Source organism: Nyctereutes procyonoides, unplaced genomic scaffold (genome assembly GCF_905146905.1).
Source record: "Nyctereutes procyonoides isolate TBG_1078 unplaced genomic scaffold, NYPRO_anot_genome, whole genome shotgun sequence".
Taxonomy (NCBI): Eukaryota; Metazoa; Chordata; class Mammalia; order Carnivora; family Canidae; genus Nyctereutes; species Nyctereutes procyonoides.
The window spans coordinates 61,405,936-61,418,464 of NW_026575133.1; the positions used below are offsets into that span (position 1 = coordinate 61,405,936).

Below are 12,529 nucleotides of genomic sequence, written 5' to 3' on the forward strand. Positions count from 1 at the left end.
CTTATTCCTGCCTCTCAGAGGTCTAAGTATTTTATATCAATATCACTCTATTTTAAATGTATTAAATGATTTACTTCTTTGACACTAAAAAAGCGAAATGTCTAATTAGAGAATATATTCAAGATTTATGATGACACCTGACAGATATTACAAGAACTTCCCAAACTTAATGCACTGTTATAAATTGTACCAATTGATCATATTAGCATAAATGTCAAAGTAAGATTCTGAATACCTGAAAGCAATATTACTTTGGGAGGGAAGAATATAATCAGTAAATAGCACTCCTGTGATAATCACTATGGTGGTTTGCATTTTCCAGGCTGTCTTTCTTTCACAACACATGGTAGGTCTGTGTTTCCTTGGTGCTTAGAATTACGTGTGGCAAGTGATTTCCCTCACAAGACAAAGTGAAAGAGGCAGTGTCTCCTTCACCACATCCGTTTTTCCCTCTGGCTTTGTGATTGACCATATTTAAGACGGCAGCTGCTCAGCCAGCTGGGAGGCCTGAGAGATTATCAAAGGCAGAGTCCTACTTCCAACCTGCGACAGAAATAGAGCAAAAGAAAAAATAAGTAAAATTTATGCTTTAAGCCACTAAGATTTTGAAGTCAGTCACTGTGTCACAACGTAACCGATCTTGCTACAATACCATATACAAAAGTATACGAGAACATTATTATCAAGAGTGAAATCAAGAGGTTTTTTGGCCTCTATTTGTTTGAAAAACCACTAGGAGTTGTTAAGAGAAAGATATTCCAAATTGTGTCAGTTTGTTGGAATATAGCAAAGATGTGGCTGGCAGAGTCGGGGGATAGATGGTACATATTATAAGACACAATAGAAGGAAAAATGTTGGCCATGTCAGGCTGCTTATTGTGTGTTCTTTTGCATTTATTTCTATTAAATGAATAGGAAAAAGTAGAAAGAGTTTATTTTTTAAAGGAATTGATTCCCATTCCATTGGGCTCTGGGATTTATCCTCCTGACTAGAAATGAGCCAGGGTAGCAACTTGGGAGTCTATTTATTTATGGTTGCCAAATGGTCCTTTTTTGAAATATTTTCCTTTGTAGTTCTCAACCAGCTGGGCACTCCGCTGCACCACTGTGGATGTCATCTCTGATGTCATGAGGGTGGCTGTGGTCAACATCACAACCCGCAGGCTGGGCAGCCCCCAGGATCTCTTTAATGATTCCAGAGAGTTCTCTGGCTAAAGAATGGTGCCACATCTGTTGGGCAATGTTGACAATCTCATCAAAAGTGATATGTCCCCTGTGTTTTTCTGCTTCTTTCTGTCTCTTGGTGGTTCCTTGAGGGCTTTGACCAGCAGGGCAGTGGCAGAAGGCACCACTTCAGTCTGGGCCTGTCTGTTCTGAATGGTCAGTTTCACTGTCATCCTCAGACCCTTCCCATCACCAGCTGCCTTGGCGATGTCATCACCAAATGTTTTTGGAGACAGACCGAGGCCACCTATCTTTGGGGCCAGAGCAGACGTGGCACCGACCTTCCTACTGGTGCACTGTCAGGTTTATGAGTTTGATCGTGACAGAGTTGAGCTTAGGCAGCACGGTGGAGTCAGCGGGTGTTGGATGAACCTGGATTGGAAGAACCCAGGCGACTGAAGAGGCTTGCACCTCAGCCTCCTCTGAGCTGAAAGCCAAAAGCACTTATTTACTTTTAAAATTCAAGTCATATTCTAGATACCATTGACTTTAAGGTTTTTAATTATGTTAGTTTTATGAGGGAAGGAACCTTGTTATCTTGTTCAAAGCTCTGTCCCCAGTATCTAGAATAGTAAAAGTAATAGACTTAAGGGCTTTTCTTTTTTTAAGATTTTATTTATTTATTCATGAGAAAAACAGAGAAAGAGAGAGAGGCAGAGACACAGGCAGAGGGAGGAGAAACAGGCTCCTTGCAGGGAGCCCGACGTGGGACTCGATGCCCAGACCCAGGATCACACCCTGAGCCAAAGGCAGATGCTCAACCACTGAACCACCCAGGTGTCCCATCAAGTATTTTTTAAATGAGTGAATCTATATTTTTGCTAGAAGTTTTCATTAACTGCAAGGTCAGTGTTAGTTAACAGTCTGAAACAGCTTTCCCAAGACCCAAATGCCATGTTAAGCTTCCAGCAAAAAAGTACAGGTATCCTCTGCTTTGTGAAACTTTGTGTCCCTCTACTCTTTTACGAAATACCTACATTATTTAGTATAGTAACTGTTTTCATTCACTGAAAGAAATCTGAGGAGGAATTTGGCTTTTACAAAAAAGGTGGAGAGTGAAGATAGCATTCAGCATTTGTTGTGCAGTTATGTGGGCAGCGTGCACCCTGAGCAGAGAGAGAGGCCCCTGCCCCACCAAACTCCTTCCCAGGGACCTGCACCCAGCACCCAGGCTCCTTCCAGGGAACCTACACTCAGCATCACAGCATCAAGCCACAACAGCTTTGAACTGTGTCTGTGAGCATTTTTTTTATCTCCATTTATTTTGTGTATCCATTAGCAACGTGTGTCCTGAGGAATCAGAAAAGCTTAAGAAAGATTATTTTTCAGACCTGGGAAGGCTCAAAAAATTTTTTTTCCGTATAAATTAATGGTAACTGCTTCTCCGCTGTCATTTTGGCTAATGCAAGGTTTCAGGGGGTACACTCTACTTTCCTACAACAGAGGAACCTGTAACATGTGTAAGACGAATGAAGAATATAATCCATTCTACTCTTCTTTATCTTCTGGAGTATAACATCTAGTTAAATTTAACCACCACACACCAAGACAACATTAATGAACTCAGCTGCTGTGTTGCCCTTTTTTATGCCACGGTGACCCCAGAAAGTGACAACGTTTGTAGGATACAGGTCGGGAGGGAAAAGTCTTGCTGGGCCACACTGAGGGCTGAGGTGCTAATACACTGTTAAGAACTAACATTTTCTTAGAGAATCTTTTATTTCTAACAAAAATTGCTGTTTAAATGCTGATCGTGAAGGAATACTCTCATGACAAGGAAGAAAGACGTTTTTAATGTTAAAGAATGCTTTGATACCCAGGAGGGAACAGAAAAACCAATAGGGTGCTTCTCTCATCTGCTCTGCCCTATTGTGTCAGGAGAAAAACACCTGGGACGAAGGAGAAGACTTGAAGCCACAGTATGTAATAATATTAGCCACTATTAAGTAAGTACCTCCAATAAAAGGTACTCTGCATACATTAGCTAATGTAACCCATTTAACAATACATGGGATGGGTTTGTTTCTTCTCTTTTCCATTAAGGAAATTGAGGCTTAGGGACATTTAATGTCCTGTCCAGGTCCTTGTAAGTGGTAAATGTCAGAGCCAGGTTTTGAATCTTTTTTTTTTTTTAAACTTTTTTTTTGGGGGGATCCCTGGGTGGCGCAGCGGTTTGGCGCCTGCCTTTGGCCCAGGGCGTGATCCTGGAGACCCTGGATCGAATCCCACATCGGGCTCCCGGTGCATGGAGCCTGCTTCTCCCTCTGCCTGTGTCTCTGCCTGTGTCTCTGCCTCTCTCTCTCTCTCTGTGACTATCATAAATAAATAAAGGAAAAAAAATCCATGAAAAAAAAATAAATAAACTTTTTTTTTTTAATTTTTATTTATTTATGATAGTCACAGAGAGAGAGAGAGAGGCAGAGACACAGGCAGAGGGAGAAGCAGGCTCCATGCACCGGAAGCCCGATGTGGGATTCGATCCCGGGTCTCCAGGATCGTGCCCTGGGCCAAAGGCAGGCGCCAAACCGCTGCGCCACCCAGGGATCCCAGGTTTTGAATCTTTGACCCCAAATCCCATGTTCTATCTGCAAACAGTGAGACATAAACAGCTTATGTGTACATCACTGTCTTCAAATAGTAACTGACTCTTATGTGGCAGAGAAAATAGAAATTTCTAATACTCTAAGAGGTCAAGCTAGTACCTCTGAGTGGAATCATGAAGGAAGACAGGCTTTACTTAAGAATAAAGAAGAAATGATCATCTCATGAAGGTAGAACTTCTCACCCCAGATAGTATTTAACAAGTGATTACTTCTTAGGGAATTTTAGAGGAGGCTCCTGCTTGGATAACCTCTACTTTCTTCCAACGTCAAGAGTATGGTACTAGAGTAAGTAAAAAGCATGAGAACATTCTGTTACAATATTGTCCTTCTTACATGAATTTTCTAAGGAGGGATTTGTATTTTAGACTAACTACATATGGATCAAGAGCTCAAATGAGCTCATTTGAGCTCTTGATCCAAGAAAGAAGGATCAATAATACTCCAAAGAGCTTATAAGTACCTTTCTTAGAAGACTGCCCTGTTATTCTGGAGTTTCCAGGCCTGGTCAGCAGTACATTCATTCTGAAAAATCAAAATGCAATCTGAAACCTCCACCACCGGCATGATTGCAATAGAGCAAAGAGGATCCCATTACCTTTCACAAGCCTTCCCAAAAGAAGTGAATTGACATCGACTAACAAGAAACCTTGAAATCCATAGATTATCCTACTCTGAGGAATGGATTAAGTAATTTTTCATGTGATCTTGTTGATATGCATAAGAGAAAGTACTATATTTTCAAATTTTCTCCTTTTTTTTTTTAAAGCCACTTTCTTAGAGGGTAGTACCTTTGCCATTTCCTTATCATCTCTTCACAAATACACTTCCAGTTTTTGCTTTAGGATATCAACTACTCTAATAAATCTAGGGTTCTCTAAGAAGAGAATTCTCATCTTTGAGAGGGCACATGAGATTTAAAATAAATATATGCTACTGGCTGGTGTAGAGAACATGGAGGGCCAGTCAGCACTCCTGCTGATACCACCCCTTTCTCCCACCACTCCCTGTGTCTTGGCTCCTTCTCTCCCTCCTCTTTACTGTCTTTAGGCAAGAGTGCTTGGTGCCCCATTGAATCTCCAGTCCCTTGAAGAGTCTGAAATGATTTTGGAACTGCAGATGTTATCCCGCTCGATTCTTCATTCTCCCAAACCAAAGGTGGTTAAGAGACAAAACTAAACCATCACAGGGAAGGAAATTCTAAATAGGGATGTGACTGTTCAATCACTTGCAAATGATCTCCCTTTTCCTTGGCTCAAGATATCCTTCCTTACAAGGAAGGAAGAATGATCAAAGGCAAGGGAATGTCTAGTGGATGTGGATTTCAGACAATTTTGTCATTAATAGCATTGGTTAATCACCTGTTAAGTGAAGGTGAGCACAACAATATCAATAAAACTTGCTGAACAATGTCTACCTAGATAAAATATCTGTACAATTTATTTCCTGTCCTACCCTTCCTATTTTTTTTTAAAAAAACAGGCACATAGGAATTGATCAAAAAACGATTGTTGAATAAAAAAATGATATAGCGTGAAAAAAAATGATATAGCGTGATTGGGAGATAATGATAGAGATAATTGTAAATGTATAGGTAATTATAATTTCATCATCCTTGATATCCATTTAAGATAACTGCCTGGTTAAAACTGAAAGTCCTGGGCAGCCCCGGTGGCTCAGCGGTTTGGTGCCGCCTTCAGCCCGGGGGGCGTGATCCTGGGGACCCGGGATCGAGTCCCACGTCAGGCTCCCGGAATGGAGCCTGCTTCTCCCTCTGCCTGTGTCTCTGCCTCTCTCTCTCTCTCTCTCTCTGTGTCTCATGAATAAATGAAGTAAAATCTTAAAAAACAACAACTGAAAGTCCTTTCAGTTCAGTAGATCCACTCAAAATGCCCAATTTTGCAATAGGGCCAGTGATCATTATTCCTCCTCCTCCTCCTCCTCCTCCTCCTCCTCCTCCTCCTCCTCCTCCTCCTCCTCCTTCTCCTCCTCCTTTTCTAAGGATTTTATTTATTTATTCATGAGAAACAGAGAGAGAGAGGCAGAGACACAGGCAGAGGGAGTAGCAGGCTCCCTGAGGGGAGCCCGATGTGGGATTTGATCCCAGGACCCCGGGATCACAACCTGAGCCAATAGTAGAGGCTCAACCACTGAGCCACCCAGGCATCACATCATTTCTTCTTCCTTTAAAGATTGATTGATTGATTGATTGATTGATTTTAGAAAGAGAAAGTGTATGTGTGTGTAGGGGGAGGAGCAGAGGGAGAAAAAGAGACAATCGTAAGCAGACTCCCTACTGAATGGGGACCATGATGGGGGGCTCAATCTCACGACCTGAGATCATGATCTGATGTGAAATGAAGAGTCTTACCGAACCTTGACCTACTGAGCTCCCCAGGTGCCCTGATCATTGCTTTTTCAATGAGCGCAGAAAATAATACCGTGTTTAAGAGTCTACATAGTCAGGATTGAGACGGCTAGAATCCAGCTCCATCACTTATTAGCTTTACCACACTGAGTGAGTTTCTTATCAAGGTTCTCTCCTCTATAAACTGAGAATAACTCCAAGGGCTATTAGGAGGATTGAATGGGATAAATCTTATAAAGGACTTTGCATAGTATCTGACATATAGTAAACATTATATGTTAATCATTATTATTATCATTAATCTATCAGTATAAAGAATAAAAAGAAATATAGGGAAGTATAACACTAATGAGTAAAAAGGTAATTTGGTTGCCTCTCATATCTGGCAATTAAATTTTAGGGGATTTTAGCAACCCTGGTGGCTCAGCGGTTTAGCACTGCCCTCAGCCCGGGGCCTGATCCTGGGGACCCGGGATCGAGTCCCATGTCGGGCTCCCTGCATGGAGCCTGCTTCTCCTTCTGCCTGTACTGTGCCTCTCTCTCTCTCTCTGTCTCTCATGATTAAATAAATAAAATCTTTAAATAAATAAAAATAAATTTTAGGGGATTTTAATTACTGTATATTATTTTTCTATATTTGTACATGCTTCATTACTTACGGAAAAATAAACTAGTAAACCCTACCACCTTACAGAAATACATACAAAATGATTAAAAGGTTTGTAAAGTATTATCAAATCTAAAGCTGTTAGCTGTTGAGGTTTTGTTTACTCCGTCAAAGAAACTTTTATATTTTAAACACATACTACCTCTAGAAAGTATGGACAGGGATGCCTGACTGGCTCAGTCAGTGGAGCATGTAACTCTTGATCTCAGGGTTGTGAGGTCTAGCCCTACTTTCAGTGTAAAGATGACCTAAAAAAAAAAAAAAAAAAAAAAAGAATCCACAGTCTCTTTCTTTTATTTGGTACCAGGACCTTTGTTATTCTGAAGTCTGGGGACATAAAGCCATTAAAGTTTGTAAATGGATTGACAAGTGCTTCTGAGAAGCCAGGACAGAGTGAGAATATTATCTGAGAATGTAAAGAAGAATACTATGTAAATAGAGTTGCAAATCTCTTTGTATTGAGCTGACAGTTCAGTACCTTAATAATCTCACAGTCACTAAAGTTATTCAAGTTTAAGACAATCCCTGATGAATTAGTTCAATTACTATGATGTGGGCCAAAGAGCAGGGTTACATATATCCTCATTGAGAGAGATATTTTATATTAGTTTTCAGACTCCTTCAGTTATGTTCCACTGGGTTTTTTGGTTTCCTTTTTTTAAAACAATATTTAAATTTAACTTCTTGTTCACCTCCCTTACTACTTGTTTTTGTCTGGCATGATTTTTATGCCTTCAGGTGCATATGAATTATTTATGCACCGATATGATTTTCTTTCTACATCTCCTTGCTATGTTTTAAGTGAAAAGTTATGAAGGAATATTAAATAAGATGAGAGCAAAGCTAAGGGAAATGCAATATAGTTATGTGGGTGTACTGATAATGCCAGTCGTCAAGTATTACTGGACTCAGCTGAAAAAAACAAATATGTAACTCCCTTCACCAGTTCCTTATTTTATATCACCCTAAGGCAAGATTATTTCCTAGAAGACATCATTCTGTAATATTACCTTTTCTCACCTCTAAATCTCCCTAGCCCCCACTCCAAATACCAGGTAATTTTCCTAAATCATAATACATTTTGTTAGCAGTATGGCAAAAGAGACTAAATGAATGTTGGATCATCTATTATGCCAGCAGGTAAATTACAAAGTTCCATTTCTCTGGATCAAATGCATTTGCAAATCAAATCTGCAGTAGCTACAAAAAAAAAAAAGCAGACATTGCTAGAGTCATATTTTACATTCATTTTAAGTCATAAATCTTCAGAGAGTCGTTTAAGTTCACAGATACAATTATATGTCTTTCCGTGCTGTTCAGATAAAATAGAAGAATTTGCCACACTTGTACTGTCCTATCCTAACAATTCACATTCTTAACGGGTCTTTTGCTGAGACCTTTCTCTCCCTTAATCTTCCCCAAAGCCATAACACTCATTCATTTTTCTATGATGGAAAGACAGTTTTAGTCTGAAATCCCCAACTCTGCATTTTCATCTTCAAAGTCTCCTCTCTGTAGGGAGTTAGGCCCTTTCTTGGCTTTAAAGTAAAAAAAAAAAAAAAAAAAAAAGGAAATCATGCTTCAAGTCTAAATTGATATTATGTGTCTTTCTATTGCCTGACACCTGTTTCTTTCTTCTATCCTCACAGTTGGCCATACAATTTCTGTGTTAAATATTAGACCTCATCCATCACAGAGTTAGAGATCAGGAAAAGTGCCTATCACAACTGTTGTGAAAGAAACCATATGCTGACTTTCATCTGGCTTCCCAAGAAGGTGCTAAGTAATATATTTTAGTGGCGTGCAGCATCCAGAAAGGAGGAATATAGGACATTGAGTCAACTACAACAAACAATCCATGGCTTTTTCCATCTGATACCTAAACCTGCTTTGATACATCTAAGGGAATCTCTGTTTCTTTTTCTTTGGTGACTAAAGAAAACACACTGTCATGTAAAATCACCTCTAAGACAACTGTACGGTAATGGGATTAGAGTCTCACGTTTGGAGTCTAGAAAGCAAGATGGGCTTGCTGTATGATTTCTAATAATTCTCTTATTTTCTTGGTGTCCTGTGATTTGTTTTCTCTTTCTGCAAAAATACACTGCCTTTTATCTACTATCATAAGAATAGAAAACAAACCTTGGGGAACTCTCAGCCCAATGTTTTATAAGAATTTTAAATTTTGTGTTTTTGGCTTTTTTATTTTAAGGGTCACAAGTTCATTTACTTCCAGATATCGGCTGTTATCTGGAAGCTTTATGTTTGTAGTCCCTGTGTATCTACTATTTTAGCTACTGATATCATTCCATATTTTTTGTGTCCCCCCCCAAAAAAAATGGCAGCTGCAGGGCCTTCATGTTTCTCTTTAATGTAATACCTCTATTAAGCAGTTTATTTTTTTTTAAATAGCAAAGTTTTATTTTATTTTTAAAGATTTTATTTCTGTTTTATATATTCATGAGAGACACACAGGGAAAGAGAGAGAGGCAGAGACACAGGCAGAGGGAGAAGCAGGTTCCATGCAGGGAGCCCGATGTGGGACTCGATCCCGGGACTCCAGGATCACGCTCTGGGCCCAAGGCAGGCGGCTTAACTGCTGAGCCACCCAGGCGTCCCTATTAAGCAGTTTATTTCAACTTCTTTCTTTTCCAGAGTGTTCATGTTCGAAGGTGTATACCTTGTAAACTTCCCTCTAGTAATGATAAAATGGACTAGATAAATCTTTCTGGTATAGATTTTCAAAACTCCTATTTATCTGCTGTGCTTTTATGTTAATGAATTGAAACATCAACTTTAAAACAAAATAACTTCAGCTCCAGGGCAGAGGAAGCCAGCCAGCCACTGCATAGTTTTGATACCAGGAGGATTTCAAAACCTTCCCTCTGTAGATGATCAGTTACACACCCACGCTGGAGCATCAACATGAAGGTGAGGACCAGCATGGAACTGGTTGATGGAACTCTGCAAGTCCTTCAGGTGGGTCTGGCTCAAGTATAACTGGGCTATTCTCCTAGAGGTACCATCACCAGTCCCATGGGTCTGTGGCCAGTGGTCAGAAAGGAAGCCATTTCTTGTCCCTCTAGAGATGGACAGGGGAAGAGAACTGAAAGTCGATGAGCGTTGACCTCACAGCTGTATCCTGATACATATCTTTTTAATACTGTGATAGTAATGAGCTACTCTTTGTTACCAATGAAGAGTATTTTGCCTTTGACGACTGAGGCTCTCTCCTTAGATCCCATAAACCTCCACTTCACTCAGTAGGGATCAAAGTATGTGTGTAAATTTTCTGCAAAAGTTCAGTTTAAATGCATTCAGATAAGGACCAATGTTTTTAGAGAAAGCTTGAGAATGTGAAAGGATCAGGTGCCTGGGTGGCTCAGTCGGTAAAGCATCTGCCTTCATCTCAAGCTGTAATCCCAGGGTCCTGGGGTCAACTGCATCAGGCTGTCTGCTCAGAGGGGGGTCTGCTTCTTCCTCTCCATCTGCCCCCTCCCTGCTTGTGCTGTCTCTCACTCTCTCTCTCTGTCAAATAAATAAATAAAATCTTAAAAAAAAAAGAAAGTGAAAAGATGATTATCAAGGTTTCTCTTTTTATAAGCTGCTTGCCAGTATGTAGGGTGGGATGAGATGAACAGAGGTGGCAAGAAAGTGGCTCACTTCCGCTTCCAGGGGCCTCATTTTTCATGGCTTCTCAGCCTCCATGTTCCAGTCTTTTCATGGGTCATGAGGCGGAGCTGGAAGCAGGTTTGGCCACATAAGCAATGTTGGTGAGCAGGGTTTTTAGGAGACATGGAGGGTGTGTAGTGACTACTGAGGCAAATCCTGTTTCCTGACAGAAAATCATCTATGCTGCTTTCTCCTCTTTTCACGATTCTTTTTTGTAATTGCTCATGGATTGTGTGAATTTCTTTGTTGTTGTTTTTCTTATTTTGTTTTCTTTTCACAATTTTTGACCTTCAGAGCTCCAACAGCTGGTCTCATCTGTACAACATTAAAAGATTTATTCCCGTTGTGTTGTGTGCATGTTCAAAAATGTTTTACAACAAATGTGTATATGCCCTTGACAGAAGTAATAGTCTCATTTTACATTTGTGTTAAGTCTCAGAATACAACAGTAAATGTAAAACAGGTGCTGGAAAGAGCCTACGGCAATTATAGCAAGGATGACACATCAGTAGTTGTCATAATGACTTAACAATTAAGGGTTAGCTGAAAATCTTGTTAAGCTCAGGAGACTGCTCAGTATCATCATCATGTAGAAGTACAATAATTAAGCTGACTTGCCCTGCCATGTCGTTATTCAGAACTGAAAACACCCTTTGGACTCATGTTTCCTCATTTCCCGGCCTGCTCATTTTACCAAATGACAAGATTATGTGACTCTGGTAGGATTTGACTTGCTTTCTATTAAGAGGTTTATTTTTATGTGTTTTCTCCTAGATGCCCCATGCCCCCAGCTTAAAGCTGTGAATGAAATTGTATGTTCTGGTAAACGATGCTCAAGTCACAGATGTCTTTATTTCATACAGTTAAATTGACTTTATCTAGTGTCATTCTTTTTCTTAGCAGCACGTAAAAACTATTTTGGGGGAAGTCAACAAAACATACTCAAAATCAGTTGAAAATCCTTTCACAGACTCCAAATGCTAACCAAATTTTTACTGATATCAATTTATGGAAGGGGAGAAGCTAAGTTTGATTTCTTCTTCCAAAAGCTAAAATTCCAGTTCATTTTTATTTTCTTAAAAAAAATTGTCTTGGATAAGATTTCAGGTCCATGTGTACTATTCCCACTTCCATTTAAAGGCTATAATTAAGTCTTTTGTTTGTTCCAACTGCAATTCATTCCTGGCACTGGATAAGAGCTAAAATTTTGCTTTTGCCCATTCTTGCCACAATGAAAGTGAAGTTAACAGCAGAGTGATGACTAGATTTTCTAATGTGAATTATAATACACATGACAAAACAAATTCGCCTTAATATAAAATGGAATGTAGAATTTTATTTCATCAGCCACCTGTCAAGCTAACCCACTTACAAGTTCTAAAATAATATTAATCTTTGCAATAATGTTTCTTTCTATTTTCACTCTCAAAACACATCAAGTTTCAAACACCATGCCCATTCTTGGGTTTCTGTATACTTTTACTTTTTAAGAGCAATTAACAGGGGTACCTGGGTGATTCAGTGGTTAAGTGTTCAACTCTTGATTTTTAGCTCAGGTCATGATCTTAGGGTGGTGAGACTGAGCCCAGTGTTAGGCTCTCCACTCGACATGGAACCTGCTTAAGATTCTCTCTCTCCCTCTCCTTCTCCCCCGCCCCTCACTGCCCCTGCCCAGCCACCTGCACATGCATTCTCTCTTTCTCTCTACAAAATAAAAATTAAAAAAAAAAAAGAAAAAGAAAACAGAAGCAGTTAACAGACTATGTTAAAGTATTGCTTTCTTCCAGTCTGGTTTTTTAAGGTCAGAGTTAAATTCAGCATGTCTTAGAACTAGGTGCTGGGAGAAACACCCTTCTTTCTGGTTCCTCTTATGCAATGTCAAGTCATCTTCTTTATTATGAAGGGGTAAAATGGGCACTGGGAAAAAGAAAACTGACCTCATAAGCTTAGGCTTAACAGAAAATTATATATAGGATAAATATCTTTTAAAAAAGTACT

The 12,529-nt window shown here is 39.7% G+C and overlaps 1 pseudogene; it reads right to left on the reverse strand.

The window, feature by feature from the left end:
• Nucleotides 1–1,077: 1,077 nt before the first annotated feature.
• Nucleotides 1,078–11,157, reverse strand: LOC129523212 (60S ribosomal protein L12-like; annotated as a pseudogene).
• Between the last annotated feature and the right edge of the window lie 1,372 nt (nucleotides 11,158–12,529).